This window comes from Nomascus leucogenys, chromosome 16 (genome assembly GCF_006542625.1).
Source record: "Nomascus leucogenys isolate Asia chromosome 16, Asia_NLE_v1, whole genome shotgun sequence".
Lineage (NCBI taxonomy): Eukaryota > Metazoa > Chordata > Mammalia > Primates > Hylobatidae > Nomascus > Nomascus leucogenys.
Window position 1 is genome coordinate 30576144 of NC_044396.1, and position 15599 is coordinate 30591742.

The following is a 15599-nucleotide window of genomic DNA, read 5'->3' on the forward strand; positions in this document are numbered from 1 at the left end:
ACTTTAAGTTCTAGGGTACATGTGCACAACGTGCAGGTTTGCTACATATGTATACATGTTTCCTTTCTTATCTCTTGCTATGTGAGAAACACTTTGTAGTGAGCCACTATTATCAATTCACTCAGCAGATACAGACTAAACAACTACATATGACAGACTCAAGGTGGGGCCCTGAGGAGACAGGGAAGATCCAGCCTCTGCTCTTACGTGGTATAGTAAAAGAGACAGACGTTAGGAAAAAATAATAATAATTAAGCAAATATTTAATTATAATTGAAATAAGTGAAATAAGAAAATAGTAACAGGGAAAACTGAGTTCACCTGGGCATTGAGGAAAGTTTACTTAAGAAAGAGACACCTGAACTGTGATCTGAAGAATAAGCAGAAGATGCCTCAGTGGAATGGGGTAGAAGTTGAGGTAGAAGATTCCAGAAGGGGATTCCAAGAAGAAGGAATAGCAGGAGTGATGGTCCTAGGACAGAAAGTAGTAGGGCATTTAAGAGAAGCCCTCATAGCACCTTCTCTACAGCAGGGCTTTTTCCAAGCTACTTTGGAGGACCTCACTGTATTTCCTTCAATAACCTAAAATTATCTTTTCTTTTTACTTATCTATTTTCTATAATTAAAATAAAAATTCCACAAAAGTGAAGAAGTTTTCGGTCTTATTCACCCAGGTTCTGTATACATGTCTATTGAATTAATTGATAAATAAACATAAAAAGGCTTACTGCCTGAAGTACAAAGAGCTAAGGTAAAATGGCTGAAATAGGAAGAGGAAGAGGCCACAGCTGATCTAACAATACCTGCAAGTCATATTCAGGATTTAGGTGTTAAATCTAAGAACAATATTGTGCCATTAAAGGTATTAGAATAGAGAAATGTCATGCTTCAAATTACCTCTCTAAAGTATCATTCTAGCTGAATTGTGCAAAATGGATAGTAGGGATGAGTTAAGAGGTCATTGTGGTACTCCAGGGGACGAAAATTGGCTTAAACTAGGAAGAGGTATAAGAGATGGAGAAAATTCTTGTATTGTAGTCCTCAAGGATTTTGGGAAATAATAGACTTGAAAGCCATATGCTTTAGTGCTCATAAGTCTCATAATAGTAGCTGACTGCTGTGTGTCAGCAGTGGTAGGAAGTTTGGATAATCAGGGGATACTGAAACTTCTAGTTGTAAAATGAATTTTTCTGGATGGATGACAGTGAGATCATGAGCAGATTCTCCAGTGATTGTATGTACCATTTTGGTAGGAATATAAGTACATACTCTTCTAGCATCTTGTCAATATCTGAGTAATGGTGAATAAACAGATGGATACTGACAAGTATGGCAAGTTTGAATCTTGCCTTCCCAACCTGGTTTGAGACTGGGAAGCATGGAGATGGAGATGAGAGACTGTAGCTGTATGTTTTTTTAGCATCTCTTTAGCACCTAGCAGTATTTGAATAAATGGCCAACAGATCAACTGAAAGAAATTGGGGGTTGTTAGTAGTGTGGGGGAGAGGAGGAGTGTTTCAGGTAAGTACACTTCCCACCTGATGAAGTATACTAACACTAAAATGGATTGTACCAGGATTCGGAGAAACAATGATGGCAAGGTTAGGCCTGAAGTGAAATTCATCCTGATGGTATGGGAATGAAGGGGTCAGTAACATTGAATAGGAGTTCCCAGAGTTGGCATAAGGGCTGCTGTAACCTCGTCTTAGAGATGAACAGGGTTAATTAGACCTCTTCGCAGGGTAAGAACAGTCAGGTCAATCAAGTAGGCTTTAGATTCCTGTAACATGTGACCCCAGAAGGAAAGCATCTTGACCACTTTTAGCTTCTTTGAATGCAAATGAAATCTGAGAAAATGAAGGATGATGTTTTTCCACAGAGTTGAAAAGATAATGAGATTAGCATTTTGGGAGTGTCTGATGTCCTTGCCTTGTTAATCTTCTAAGAGACAGACAGGCATATCTAGATCCAAAAGACCTCTTGCTGGCTTCCTAAAACATGAGTGCCAACCTAGCACCACCTGGAGATGTGCTGTATAAAGTCTGTTCCCCTGGCTGTTGACTTGAACAAGGCGGGAGGAAGGGTCCTGAGGGCCAGGCAGATTAGCTGATCTTGAGTGACAGGTCCCGGATGCCAAAAGTGCCTGGTTAAGAGCCTGCTCTTGAGAAGTTCCTAGACTCTCAGGCTCTGATCCTAGTAATTTAGTGAGTGAATGTGTAGAGGGAGTGCATCACCATGTGTGTTCTCCAGTTGCATGTCCAATATAAAAGCCACTAGACACATGTGGCTACTTGAATTTAATTCAAATTAAATCAGTTTAAACTTCAGCTTTTCAGTGGCACTAGCCATGTGTGGCTAGTGATGATTATATTAGACAGCACAGGTAAAGGACACCTCCATCTTTGCATAAAGTTCTGTTAGACAGTCCTACTCTAGACTTCCTAAGCTTTCTCAGCTGTAAAATGGAAAAAAATTCCTGCCTTTCTCATAGAGATGTGAGCATGAATAAACTAATGAGAATGAAAATACTTCAAAAAATGTTGCATGCATTATGAGGCAGGGTTGCAGTGTGATTATTGCTTGCTTTCTGGCCGCTGGATTTATCATCTACCGTCAAACCAGCACAGCAATTTACTGCGGGAGTGAACCATCTCACAAGAACCCAGGCCATTCTGAGAAGGTCCCTCAGTCTGTGGAGGGTGTTTACTGAGCATGGTGTCGAGCAACTAACTGGCTTCTCCAGACTATTTTCCAAGCTACCTGGCAAGAATCCTTTGGAAGTCAATCTCACCTTGGCTTGATCACCTGTGATCACACCTAACCTTCCCAGGCCAATTCTTTCTATCTTTAGTCCATGTTTGGGGTTGACTGGAAAAATGGTGTGAGGCCAATCCAGCTTTCGATTCAGCTAATGGCCCCGACTGAGCAGGTCCCACTTCAGAGATGTAGGACCTGTGTAGTCATACAGTGCCTTGCACTCAAAAGGACTCTGCTATTGCCATGGTGAAATTCCCAACAATTTCATATTTAAACATATTCATAAGTGAAGTCCAGTGTTTCAGGGGAATATACACTGGAACAGAGGAGATACAAAGCAAAATCCAGGTATCTTGGCCTGTTCTACTCCTTAGCTCCCAATTCACACAGTATTCATGATGTCCAGGAGCACAGGATTCTGGTGGACCCATGCTAAGTGGAAGTTCATGGTTACTCAAATCAAGTATTCAAGATCGGTGTCTTATGTCCACTACTGAGGAAGCAAAGGCACTGATAGCCCCAAAAGGCTATGATTTTTATTCAAACCAGAGCTTGCTTCAAACACAGAAAGAAAACAATAGTGTTCTAAGAAACATGAACAACCAAGGAAACTTATCATACTTTCTTTTGCATATTAGTTTCCTGTGTTAATGACCTACTTACATTGAAAATGATGACAAAGGAGGAAAGAAAAAAACAGGACAACCCATATTTCATTTTTTTTCTGTCTTTCATTACTCATCAGTAAGCTGAAGGTAGAAAATGCTGGTGGAATGTATGCATGTCAAGAAGTAAAATAAAAGCAGTTGAGTTAGTTTATGCAATTTCCACTGTTCTGGTAAGGAAAAAAAAGATATTCATGTGCAAACTACAAAAAAATAAAATAAAATAAAGTAAAATAAAATAAAATAAAATAAAACCATGGTGGAATTTTGGTGATTCCACATGCAAATTAAATACTCCCATATTTGCATTTAAAAATAGGTATTGCACAATACAAAGATGAATGGTAAAATGTATGCTAATCATTTTAAATTTTAATTTTCCTTTTCTTAAGATGACACTAAATGGCAAACAAAAACTATCATGACAAGAGAAAGATCGTAAACTAAAGGAAAAGCTTTATATTTTAGTATGTTTAATTGTACTTTTTTTTCCTAATTTTTGAACAAGCAGTTTCATTATGGACTTGGCCCTGCAAATAACGTTGCCAGCTCTGACTATAAGCTAGTTATTTGACTTCTTTCCATTTCATTCATTCAATATTGAGTGATTAACTGAAAAACAGATTTTGACTGCAGGTGCTCAAGTTTAGAATGTGGCTCCAGGTCTAAATGAAGGCAGCTGAAGTGCAGACTGTATTGAGAGGATGAATAGTATAGTGATTAAAGCACTGATGCCAGGAGCAGGGTGCCTGACATTTCATTCTGGCCCTGTCAACTTTTTGATCTGGGGTAATCTATTTAATTTCTCTGTGTCTCAGTTTCTTCATCTGTAAAATGGAAATGTGGTAATAACAATGCCTACTACATGGGGTTGTTGCAAATGTAAAGTGCATTAATATTAATAAATGTAAAACACTTAGAATAGTGTGTGGCATATATTTGGTACTATTAACCATTACTATTATTTTATAAAATAGAGGGAAATAGCCTAACTTTAATCATAAATCTGAGTCACCTATAGTACATTATTATAAATTATCATTATTTTAAAAATTATATATGACAATACTTAGAAATATTTAGCTTTGAGCCAGCTGGCGTGTGAGGGGTTTGCTAGTTCTAGGGAGATTCTTCAAGCAATCATTATGTCAACAGACACAGATGCTTCCCTTTCTTCATATGATGAAGATCAGGGATCCAAACTTATTAGAAAAGCTAAAGACGCACCATTCATCCCCACTGGAATGGCAGGTTTTGCAGCAATTGTTGCATAGGGATTATACAAATTGAAGAGCAGGGGAAATACTAAAATGTCCCTTCATCTGATCCACATGTGTGTGGCAGCCCAAGGTTTTGTTGTAGGAGCAATGACTCTTGGTATGGGCTATTCCATGTATTAGGAATTCTGGGCAATCCTAAGCCTTAGAAGAAATGAAGCTATCTTAGTCTTGTTGCAGGAGCTTGCTTTAGTTAGGCATCTCATTACTGAAGTTACATATTAATGTTAAAAATAAAGTATTTGAGTGGGTTCAGATGGTAACATGGCATTTTGAATATTGGCTTCCTTTCCTACAGGCTTGATTTGCCTGGTGATTGAATTATTCGTGACTAGTTTACCAACTAGGTCATTCAGGGGAGTCAAGTTAACACAAAAGAAACATGTCACCTAAATGCACTTGATAGCGTTAAAATGTCCACCTTCTTAAACTATTGAGGTGAAATTAGTTCTAAAGAAGACAGCAGGCCAACCCTGAAGTACTCCCAGTTTGCTGCAGAATCTCGCATGTTTTGGATGTTATATAAGAGTCCTATTTGCCCCAGTTAATTTAACTTTTTTTCTACCTGTCTTGTGGACTGGCTGGCTCTTTTAGAGCTCTGTCTAGAAAGTGCATGTAATAGAACTTGTAAAGCCTCCCACAGCTGAAAGTATATATGTGTGTGTGTGTTTAAACCAAATCTAGAAAGCTTACAATAGAACTGCATACTAGTAGTATTTATTAAAGAATCGCGGCAGGCCGCGGTGGCTCACGCCTGTAATCCCAGCACTTTGGGAGGCTGAGGCGGGCGAATCACGAGGTCAGGAGATCGAAACCATCCTGGCTGACACGATGAAACCCCGTCTCTACTAAAAATACAAAAAAATTAGTGGGGTGTGGTGGCGGGCACCTGTAGTCCCAGCTACTCAGAAGGCTGAGGCAGGAGAATGGTGTGGACCCGGGAGGCAGAGCTTGCAGTGAGCCGAGATCATGCCACTGCACTCCAGCCTGGGCAACAGAGCAACACTCCACTCAAAAAAAAAAAAAAGTAATTATAAACATGATAATAACTTATGGATTCTAGTTTAGTTATCTTGTAATTGCAGAATTATATTTTTGCTCCTGTTGTATTAGAACAATTTTAAAATATCATCTTGAAATAGAAATGTGTATTTTAACCACTCATAGAAAGGCAAATAAACACTTTCTAAATGTGTGCGTTGCTGGCTGTGCACGGTGGCTTATGCTTGTAATCCCAGCACTTTGGGACTCCAAGGTGGGCAGATTGCTTGAGTTTAGGAGGTCGAGACCAGCCTGGGCAACGTAATTAAACCCTGTCTCTACTAAGAATACAAAAATTAGCCAGGCGTGGCGGCGCACACTGGTAGTCCCAGCTACTCAGGTGGCTGAGGCAGGAGGATTGCTTGAGCCTGGGAGGCAGAGGCTGCAGTGAGCCGAGATCACACCACTGCACTCCAGCCTAGGCAACAGAATGAGACCCTGTCTCTAAATAAATAAATAAATAAATAAATGTGTGCTTTTCTTATTTTCTCCATAAGAATTGTAAACATTAAACTAAACCAATTACCTATAATGGAATTGATTAATGTTTTATGAGCAAGCTGGTTTGGTCAGACAGTGTATACACACCTTTATATACAACAGAATGCTATTACACTTGTGAAATTCTCTTGTCTAACCTGAATTTACATTCCATAGTGACAACATGGTGTATGTATTGTTATTAAATCAAGTGACCATGTCTAAAAAAAAAAAGAAATATTTACCTTCACTAAACACTACTTAAGCACACATGTAGTTTGAGGTTCTGATAGGTGAGCAGAAATCATCATCCTCCCAAAACGAACATTTTCTGGTTGTCTTAAGCTTATGACTAAACATGCTCAGACACTGCTTCAGGTAATCTGCCCATAGACAGCCAGACTACATTAGTATTGCTTTGTGTTTGAGCTACAATTACTTGTGAAAGAGAAAGAAATTATCAAAATTTATTTTCCAAATTATATATTTAATTGGTAAGTTACTAACCACTTAGAAAAAAGTAAATCATAACAAAGCTAGCTGAAACAAACTTGCCTTCATCTATCCTAGAAACTTACAAATGTTTGGATGTTCAGGCACAGATCATACATTATATTGATGTATCACAACTTGGAAGATTCAATACCGTGGAGAATAGAGCCTGAACTTAGAACTGGAAAATAACGTTTGCAATTATAAAGACCTAAGTTCTCATTTCTCTAAATAGCTATGAAATTCTTCCATGTTCCAAATCCCCTTGGAAGTGTGTGAGTGTAAGAAGGAAATAAGTGGCCAGCCTTAATAATTAAAAATACCACTGCAACATTTATCTTTAAAGAGAGCTCTGCAGGCTGGAAAAAGAAAGATTTCAATCTGCTTCTAAGTCAAATAATCTTTAATTTTAAAAAGTACTCCCAAAATTATTTCATTAAAAAACCAAAGGATACATTCTTTCTTTTAGAATAATTCCATTCTCCTGCAAAATGTCCTGAGCATTTTGATTCTTTCATTCTTGTTCATATTTTTATTTCTTAGTGACTTTTCTCTTCTCCTAACATACAAACTAAGGGCAAGCATGCTCCCGTAAATGTTTATATCCTCGCAAAGTGACTAATATAGTGTCATACATTCAGTACAAATCTTATTCCATTGATTGCCATTGGATTAATAAACCTTCATAAGATTTTCTAACAAGGATAATTTTTAAATAATAGGATTTAAAATGAATAAGTAAAGAAATCATAGATTTTATACTGTCTTTCTGTAATAATGGCTAAAAGTCACCTTAAATTTACTAAATCTTTGTAAACTGAATATTATAAAACAAAACACTTCAAGATGGTGTAGCAAAGACTAGCCTAGTCTTCTATTCTCAGGGCTACTCATCCCTCAGAAGCTTTTGGAAACCAAGTGAATTAAGCTTTCACCTCTACTACTCTGGATAACGTCAAAGCCTAGCTATGCAGCACCACCCGCTGACATTCGCCTTGGTGCCCGGGTGTAATCCAAAGTATCTGCAGACATTTGGCAACTTACTCTTAGAATCATAGAAATTTAGAATTGGAAAAGTTCACTAAATTTATCTAGCCCATATTCTTCATTTTCACATGAGGTACTAAAGCCCTCAGATGTCCTATCATTTGCTCAAGGGCACTCAACTCAATGAGTATGTGGATGTGAGCTATCAGGTCTCCTTAACTTCAAGCCCACTTCTTGTAACTCTACAGCATCTTCTTTATCCAACTCTCAGAGAATTTCTATGACCCAGAAGTACTTGGGAGCAATGTTTAATCATTAGATCCTTCTAAAATGAGGAGGAAAAATTCATTAATTCAGGAACTCAAGAAAAACCAGGACTTCTGGATACTTTCTGTTTGGAAATCATGTGAAACGCTAGTGTATATAATCCTTTATTCTACTCATATTTTTTGTGGGATACAAGAATATTGACCTCAGACTCGTCCTGAAACTCTGAAGTAATGAGTGTTCAAAATACCTTATCCAGAGTTCCAAAGGCTTCTTTTCAAAGAAATGTCCTGCCTCTAAGGGTGACTGCAGTCTTCCAGGGTGGGAGCGTAGGGGCTGGGGATGAAGCTAGGTATTGGATGCTGAGACTGTTAAGGTTAATGATGTCAGGTCAAATAGTTGCCATATATTTTTCCTCATTACCTCACTGGCTTCCTCTGTTATAGCAGTAAGATATATAGTACAAACACTTAAATACATACAGAAAAGGGAGATATTTTAAAATGAAAGGGCTTCAAGATTATTCCTCTAGGGATGGTACAGAATCTGTCTGCCTATGAGGTAGAGGAAGTAGCCTCTCCTAAATTTTAAGATCAAAATTAGCAAGAAGAGGAGCCAAACTTGGGCTAGGCTAGGAATTTAGGACTTAGCCTCTCTTATGGATGTAATTATGTTATTCCTGTAAAGCTACAGACATAGAAAAGATGACTTCAAATAAAACATACAGACAGCACAAAGGCCCACATGTTTAACTGCACAATCAGGTTGAAACCGCAGCCATAAAAAATTGGCCTGTAGAATCCTAATCCATTAAAACAAAAGAAAAATTTTAGAGGACATGTCAAACAGATGAGAGATTAAGAAACTGAGGGCCTTGACAGTTAAGAGACCTTCCAAAGGTCACACAACTGTCAGAGGCAAATCAGTCAGGCCTCTGCATATATTTTATATTATCAACTGCCTGCTTTGTACTGTTTTGAAGCAGAAGTCCAACCCCAAATTTAGGAATTGAAATGTAAACTGCTTTAATCTATGAATAGGAGAATTTTGAGATAAGTCAAGGTCAAAGAGAGACTATAGGAAAAGATATTACATATTTTCCTTTTGTCATTATTCAATGAGCTGTCCATTGGCTAGGTATAAGCTGTGGAAAGATTTCTCCTGGATTCATCTATTCCCTGGAAAGAAAACTCAATCTGGCTTAAGAGAAAAAATTCCTCTCCATGTAATGATAAATTGTCTAAATTGAAAGCTCACACCATAATCAAAGTTGAACCGTACAGACATCCTACAAAATTAAATTTTCATCTAGTGAATCTGAATGTTTTGAGGAAAAAATACTTCTGTTTCTAAGGCCTACTCCCAGGTAACTAAAACATAATCATAATGATATTTTTTATTCATTTCTATAAGCTGTTTTTAGTGGAATGCTTAATGTTCTTTGAATGTAACCACCAATAATACTATTTTTATAAGAAAAAAATGCCTGTATATGTTGATATATAATGATTCATGCAGTTTTGCTGAAACTAAATATAAACTTAACACATTTTTTAATGTGTCAAGAAGTTTAACCACACAAAATGTTCAGTGTACATTCATAGTTTTCTTTTGTACTGTACTGAAACTAAATTTCATATTTTCATACATTCTATACAATCTGATTCTCTGTGTGTTTCAAATTTACCCAAATATTATCTCTATAATAGTGCCACTAAATAGTTTAAGATGTAGTTGATTTAAACTACTAGTCACAAACCTCAAGAATCAATAATTTTATAAACAATACATTCATTTTTTTTTTACATAACTATCTCCAGGTCCCAAACTATCTTTCTAAATTTATCTCCCACTTGTCCTCATCCTGACGCAGCTCTAGACGCTGTGAGCTGGTGTCTTCCAGCTCATGCTTCTCCAGCTGTCTTGCTCAGCTGATTATGCTCTTTCCTCTAACAGCCAGAAGCTTAAATTCTACCGAGCCTTCTAGAGCCATGTCAGATACCTTTCTAGTGCCACAGCATTTCCTAATAACTTGGTCAGGGATAATCTCATCTGCCTGACAGACTGTAACTTTCATTTCTTCCTGCTGCACCATCACCTTTTGCCTCATAGCATGGATCTTTAGGGAACAATTTTTTATAGTGGTAAGAGTGAGAACTCAAGAGCCATACAACCTGAGTTCAAATCCTGCCAATCTATTGGCTCACTGTGGATCTTAGGAATATAGTTTAACCTCTCTTAAATCCAATTTTATCATTTATCAAATGAGATAATTATAGTACCTACTTTGTAAAGTTGTAATAATCTAAGATTATAACATATAAAATGCATTGAAAGGTGTCTAATACCTAGTAAGTGCTCAATAAACATAAGCAACTAGCAATACTTTAATTTTCTTACTATTATCATCATTATTTGCAGTGGAAAGAGCGTCTACTAATAATTAAGTGACCCAGGAAGTTGCCTAATCTTTCCAAGTTTTTGTTTTCTTATCCGTACTAAAGCAAAACTTCTGCACAGCAAAGGAAACAATCAATAAAGAGACAACCTGCAGAATGGGAGAAAATATTCGCAAACTATCCATCCAACAAGGGATTAACAACCAGAACATATAAGAAACTCAAACAACTCAATAGCAAAAAAACAAATAATCTGATTTACAAATGGACAAATGATCTAAATAGATGCTTCGCAAAAGAATACATACAAACGGCCAACAGGTATATGAAAAAAAAATGCCCAACATCACTAATCATTAGAGAAATGCAAATCAAAACCACAATTATATCACTTCACTCCAGTTAAAATGACTATTATCAAATGGACAAAAATAATAAATACTGGCAAGGATGTGAACACTCACACTGTTGGTCGGAATGTAAATTAGCACAGCCACTGTAAAAAACAGTATGAAAGTTCCTCAAAAAACTAAAAATATATCTACCATATGATCCTGCATTCTCACTGCTAGGTATACATCCAAAAGAAAGAAAATCAGTGCATCAAAGAGATTATCTACACTCCCATGTTTATTGCAGCACTATTCACAATAGCCAAGGTAAGGAAGGAACCTAAGTGTTTATCAGTGGATAAATGTATAAAAGAAAACATGCCATACATATAATTAATATATATGGCATTTATACATACATATACATATATGGCATATATTACTAATATATTAATATTATATTACATATATTTATATATATAAATAACTTTTTGTATATTTCAAAATACCTACAAGATTTGGAATGTTCCCAATACCACTAAATAATATTTGAGGTGATGGATATTCAAATTACCCCAGTTTGATCATTACACATTGTATGCATGTATCAAAATATCACATGTACCCCATAAATATGTACAATTATATAACAGTAAAATCTTTAAACATTTTTGAAGTCAACAGCAAAAAACTGTATTTACTTATTATTCATTATCTATTGCTGCATAAGAAATTATCCCCAAACTTAATTCTTTGAAAAACATTTATTATCTTGTAAGTCCTATGGGTAAGGCATACAAGGTCCTCTGGTTCAGAATTTCTCACAAGGCTGCAATCAAGGTGTCCACAGAGCTGCAAGCATTTCAAGGATCAACTAGGGAAGGATCTGCGTCTCAATTCATGCTCTTGTTGTAGGCAGAATTTAGTTTTGCACAAGCTGTTCGTTTTGGGGCTTCAGTTACTTTCTGGCTGTTGGTCACAGGTGATGCTCAGTTTCTTGACACGTGGGTCTCTTTCAAAGGCAGTTTACCACATTGCAGCTTGCTTCATTAAAGCAAGCAAATAAGAGGGCAAGAGAGAGACAGTGTAAGCGAGAGAAAAGTCATAGTTTTCTGGAACCCAATCTCAGAAATGATATACTATTACTATTGTCCTACTCTGTTCATTGGTAGAGTCACTGGGTCAAGCCTACATTCAAAGGAGGGAGATTACACAAGGGGGTGAGTGCTATGTGATGAAGATCATTGGGTCATCTTAGAAGGCCTCCTACCACACCTCATAAAGTTATTGTGGAAATTAAATGGGATTAATGTATCTGTAGTTCATTGTAGAGTACCTAGGACTCATCAGATATGCAACAAATATGAATGTATTCTTCCCTCTCTAGCAGAATAAAAATCCTAGGAGACAAAGACATAATCAGTGAGCCCTGCAGTACCTAAGCATTCTACTAAGCCAACTTTGCTCTCAACAACCGGTAGAGTCATAAATAATACTGACACTACTGTTAACAATCTAGCTAACATTTATCTTTATTTTCAGAAGGTACAACCTATTACCTTTCTGCAGTGACTCATTTACAGTACAAGAGTGTGGTAGGCAGAATAATAGTCCTCCAAAGAGGTACATACTCCAATCCATAGAACTTGTGAATAAATTACATAGGGAAAGGAACTTTGCACACATAATCAAATTAAGGTTCTTGAAATGGGAAGACTGACATGGTTTATCCAGGTGGGTCCAATTTTATCACAAGAATCCTTTAAAAGCAGAGAACCATTCCTGGCTGTGGTCAGAGAAACACTTGTGATTATGCCAGAATGATTAGAGAGATGCAACATTGCAGGCTTTGAAGGTAGAAGAAGGGCGCCAAGAGCCAATGAATGTGGACAGCCTCCAAAACGGGAAAAGGCAGGAAAACAGATTCTAGCCTGCACTCTCCAGTAAAGAGTGCTACCCTGCTGTCAACTTGATCTTAGGTTGGTGAGATTATTGTCGGACGTCTGATCTATAGAACAATAATATAATAAATTTACGTTGTTTTAAGCAACTAAGTTTGTGGTAATTTGTTATAATGGCAACAGAAAAATAACACAAAGAGAAAATATGTAAGTTTGTCCTGAGAGAGATCACACACAGGTACTCTCTAAATGTTGAAGGAATATATATGATCATTCTATAATGTACAATATTAAAAATCATTGAGTAAAAAAACTTCCAGTTCAAAACACCATTAGAAAGCACGGGACTATTTTTTCTAAATCATTGTATTTCAAGACCATTACCTATCATCAAAAGCAATGAGAATAAAAACTATTATGTTTTTATTTAACAAACATTTGTAGAACATTTACTATGTAGTAGATACTATTATAGAGTCTAAAGTCATAGATACGTTATAAATATTATTCATTTAGTTCTATTAACTTGAAAGACAGTTACCATTATCATCCTTCTTCTACAGACAAAGAACAAATACAATTTTGATGAGCTTTCCCAAGCAAACTTCCCCAAGCTTGTAAGTGGCAGAGCCAGAATTCAAACTCAGGCACTCTGGCTCCAGAGTACAGGAATTATGCTTCTTCTAAAATCATAACTGAATTGTATATAATAATCATAATGAAATCTATCTATTCCCAATACATCGTTTCATATATTTATTTAGACTGAAGCAGACTAAAAAATTGTATATATTCTGGATTATTTTTCCCAAATCATTCATTGACCAATTACTAAGTACCTCCTATGCCACAGGCATAGAGGAAAAAGAGAAATGAATAAAACAATGAGTCTCCCCTTAAAGAGTTCAAAGATTAGTGACAAGAGACAGATGACACAATAATACAATAATTTATGTTATCATGAAATAATATAAATTCATTAAAGCAAAACCATCTCTTATGGCCCTATTCTTCATGAGTTCCTGATTTAGAAGGGAAGATACATATTTAAATAAACAACTGTGTGATACCTTTTAAGTTACGGTAGAAGCATGTAGCTGGTACCAAGAGGCACAGAAAAAAGAATAATATTTGTAGGACCTGGCAGAGGGAACACTGAATGGTTTGAAGAAGGAGAGTAACATATAGAGTTTTGTAGTTTAGGGATTATTCCAGCAAGCAAGGATAGTAAGCCTGAAGGGCAGTGAGGCTGGAGGCCACCAATTTGTTAAGAGATGGCTTAAAGTGCAAGGATAATGAGGGTTTGAATTAAGGCAATTGCAGGAAAGATTATTAAAAGAGAATGAATTTGGAGTGGTATTAGCATGCATTATGGAAGAGGACCCAGGATATGACATTGTCCATACTCCCCAGAATCCCTTCCACACACGTCTCCCTCAAAGAATAATAATAGCAAATGAGAGCAGTGAGAGGTTACAACTGATGGCTGTGTAAATACCCAGCAGACAAATGGCAAGAGAGAGTCTCTGGAATGTGTGAAAAGTCCTGGTGCCCTTCTAGAGAGTTTGAACTAATGTATAGCATGCAAATACTAGGATCTGGACAAAGTATTTAGAATGCATGATCAGATAACACTGAAGATACCATGGTTACAAAGACAGATGCTAGCCTAGAGTGAGGAGAAATCAGAGTCTGAGAAAGGAGATAGCACTATAGTGTACTAAAGTAAAAATTTTAATTTTGTTTTCATTTTACAAGGAGATACTGATATCTAAAGGAAACATTTCTTTTTATAATAAATACTGTTTTCAAAAGTTGAACTGTCATCAATAATTACAGCTAGCAATTGCTTGCACTACATAATGATGTCTCAGTCGATGATGGCCCACATATACAACAGTGATCCATAAGATAATACTGTATTTTTACTGCAATTTTTCTACGTTTAGACGTGGTTACATACACAAATGCTTACCACTGTGTTACAACTACCTATAGTACTCAGTACAGTAACACGCTGCACGGGTTTGTAGCCTAAGAGCAAAAGGTTATCCCATATAGCCTAGGTATGTAGTAGACTACATCATCTAGGTTTGTGTAAGTACACTCTATGATGTTCAACAAAATAGCCTAATGACACACTTCTCAAAACGTATCCCTATTGTTATGAATGACTGTATGTAGAGGCAGTGCTCTGAGTACCTTAAATATCGTATTTGTTTAATTCTCAACTATTATCATTGGTTCAGTTTATTGTTAAGTCTCAGAGAGGTCAAGTCACTTGCCCAGGGTCATTCAGTAATGGGTAGGTAGAATTTGAATCCACAATGTGATGTCAGAACCTGAATTCATAGCCACTGTATTATCAACTTGTGTTTAGTTAAATCCAGGTATGTAGAAATTATTTTTACTATGTTGAGCTTCAGAGCATGCACAGGCTCTGGAACCAGACTACCTAGGTTCAGATCTCCATTTCACCATTTAATGGCTGTGAGAAATTCGACAAGTTACTTCAGCTTTCAGTACCTGTTTCCTCATCTGTGAGAACAATAACAGTGTTTGCCTCCTAGGGTAGTTCTGAGGATTAAATGAGTGAATTTAGTAAAAGGGCTCAGAAAAGTACCTTGAGCATATTATATAACCAATAAAATATATCTATTTTCAATATTATTGTTCTAACATAAAGTATTGAGAATAGTGGTATGAAACACTGGATATACTGCACGGCCCCAATTGAGATCTGAGATAGGTGGAAGAATGGCTCCTAAATATATCCATTCCCCAATCCCTGTAAGCTGTGAATATGTTACATTATTACCGCAAAAGCGACTTTGCAGATGTAATTAAAGTTATGAACCTTGAGCGGGGGAGATTCTGTCTAACCAATGGATTCTTAAAAGGCTGTAATTGGAGAGATACAGCAATGGAAGAAGAGGAAAGAAAGATTTAGAAGGATGAAAGGGTCTCAATCCACTGTTGCTGGCTTTGGAGACGAAGAGGG

General features: G+C 36.7%; 1 pseudogene; it reads left to right on the forward strand.

Annotated features, from left to right (window-relative positions):
* The first annotated feature begins 1014 nt into the window (after window positions 1-1014).
* On the forward strand, window positions 1015-4924 carry LOC100601965 (annotated as a pseudogene).
* The last annotated feature ends 10675 nt before the right edge of the window (window positions 4925-15599 follow it).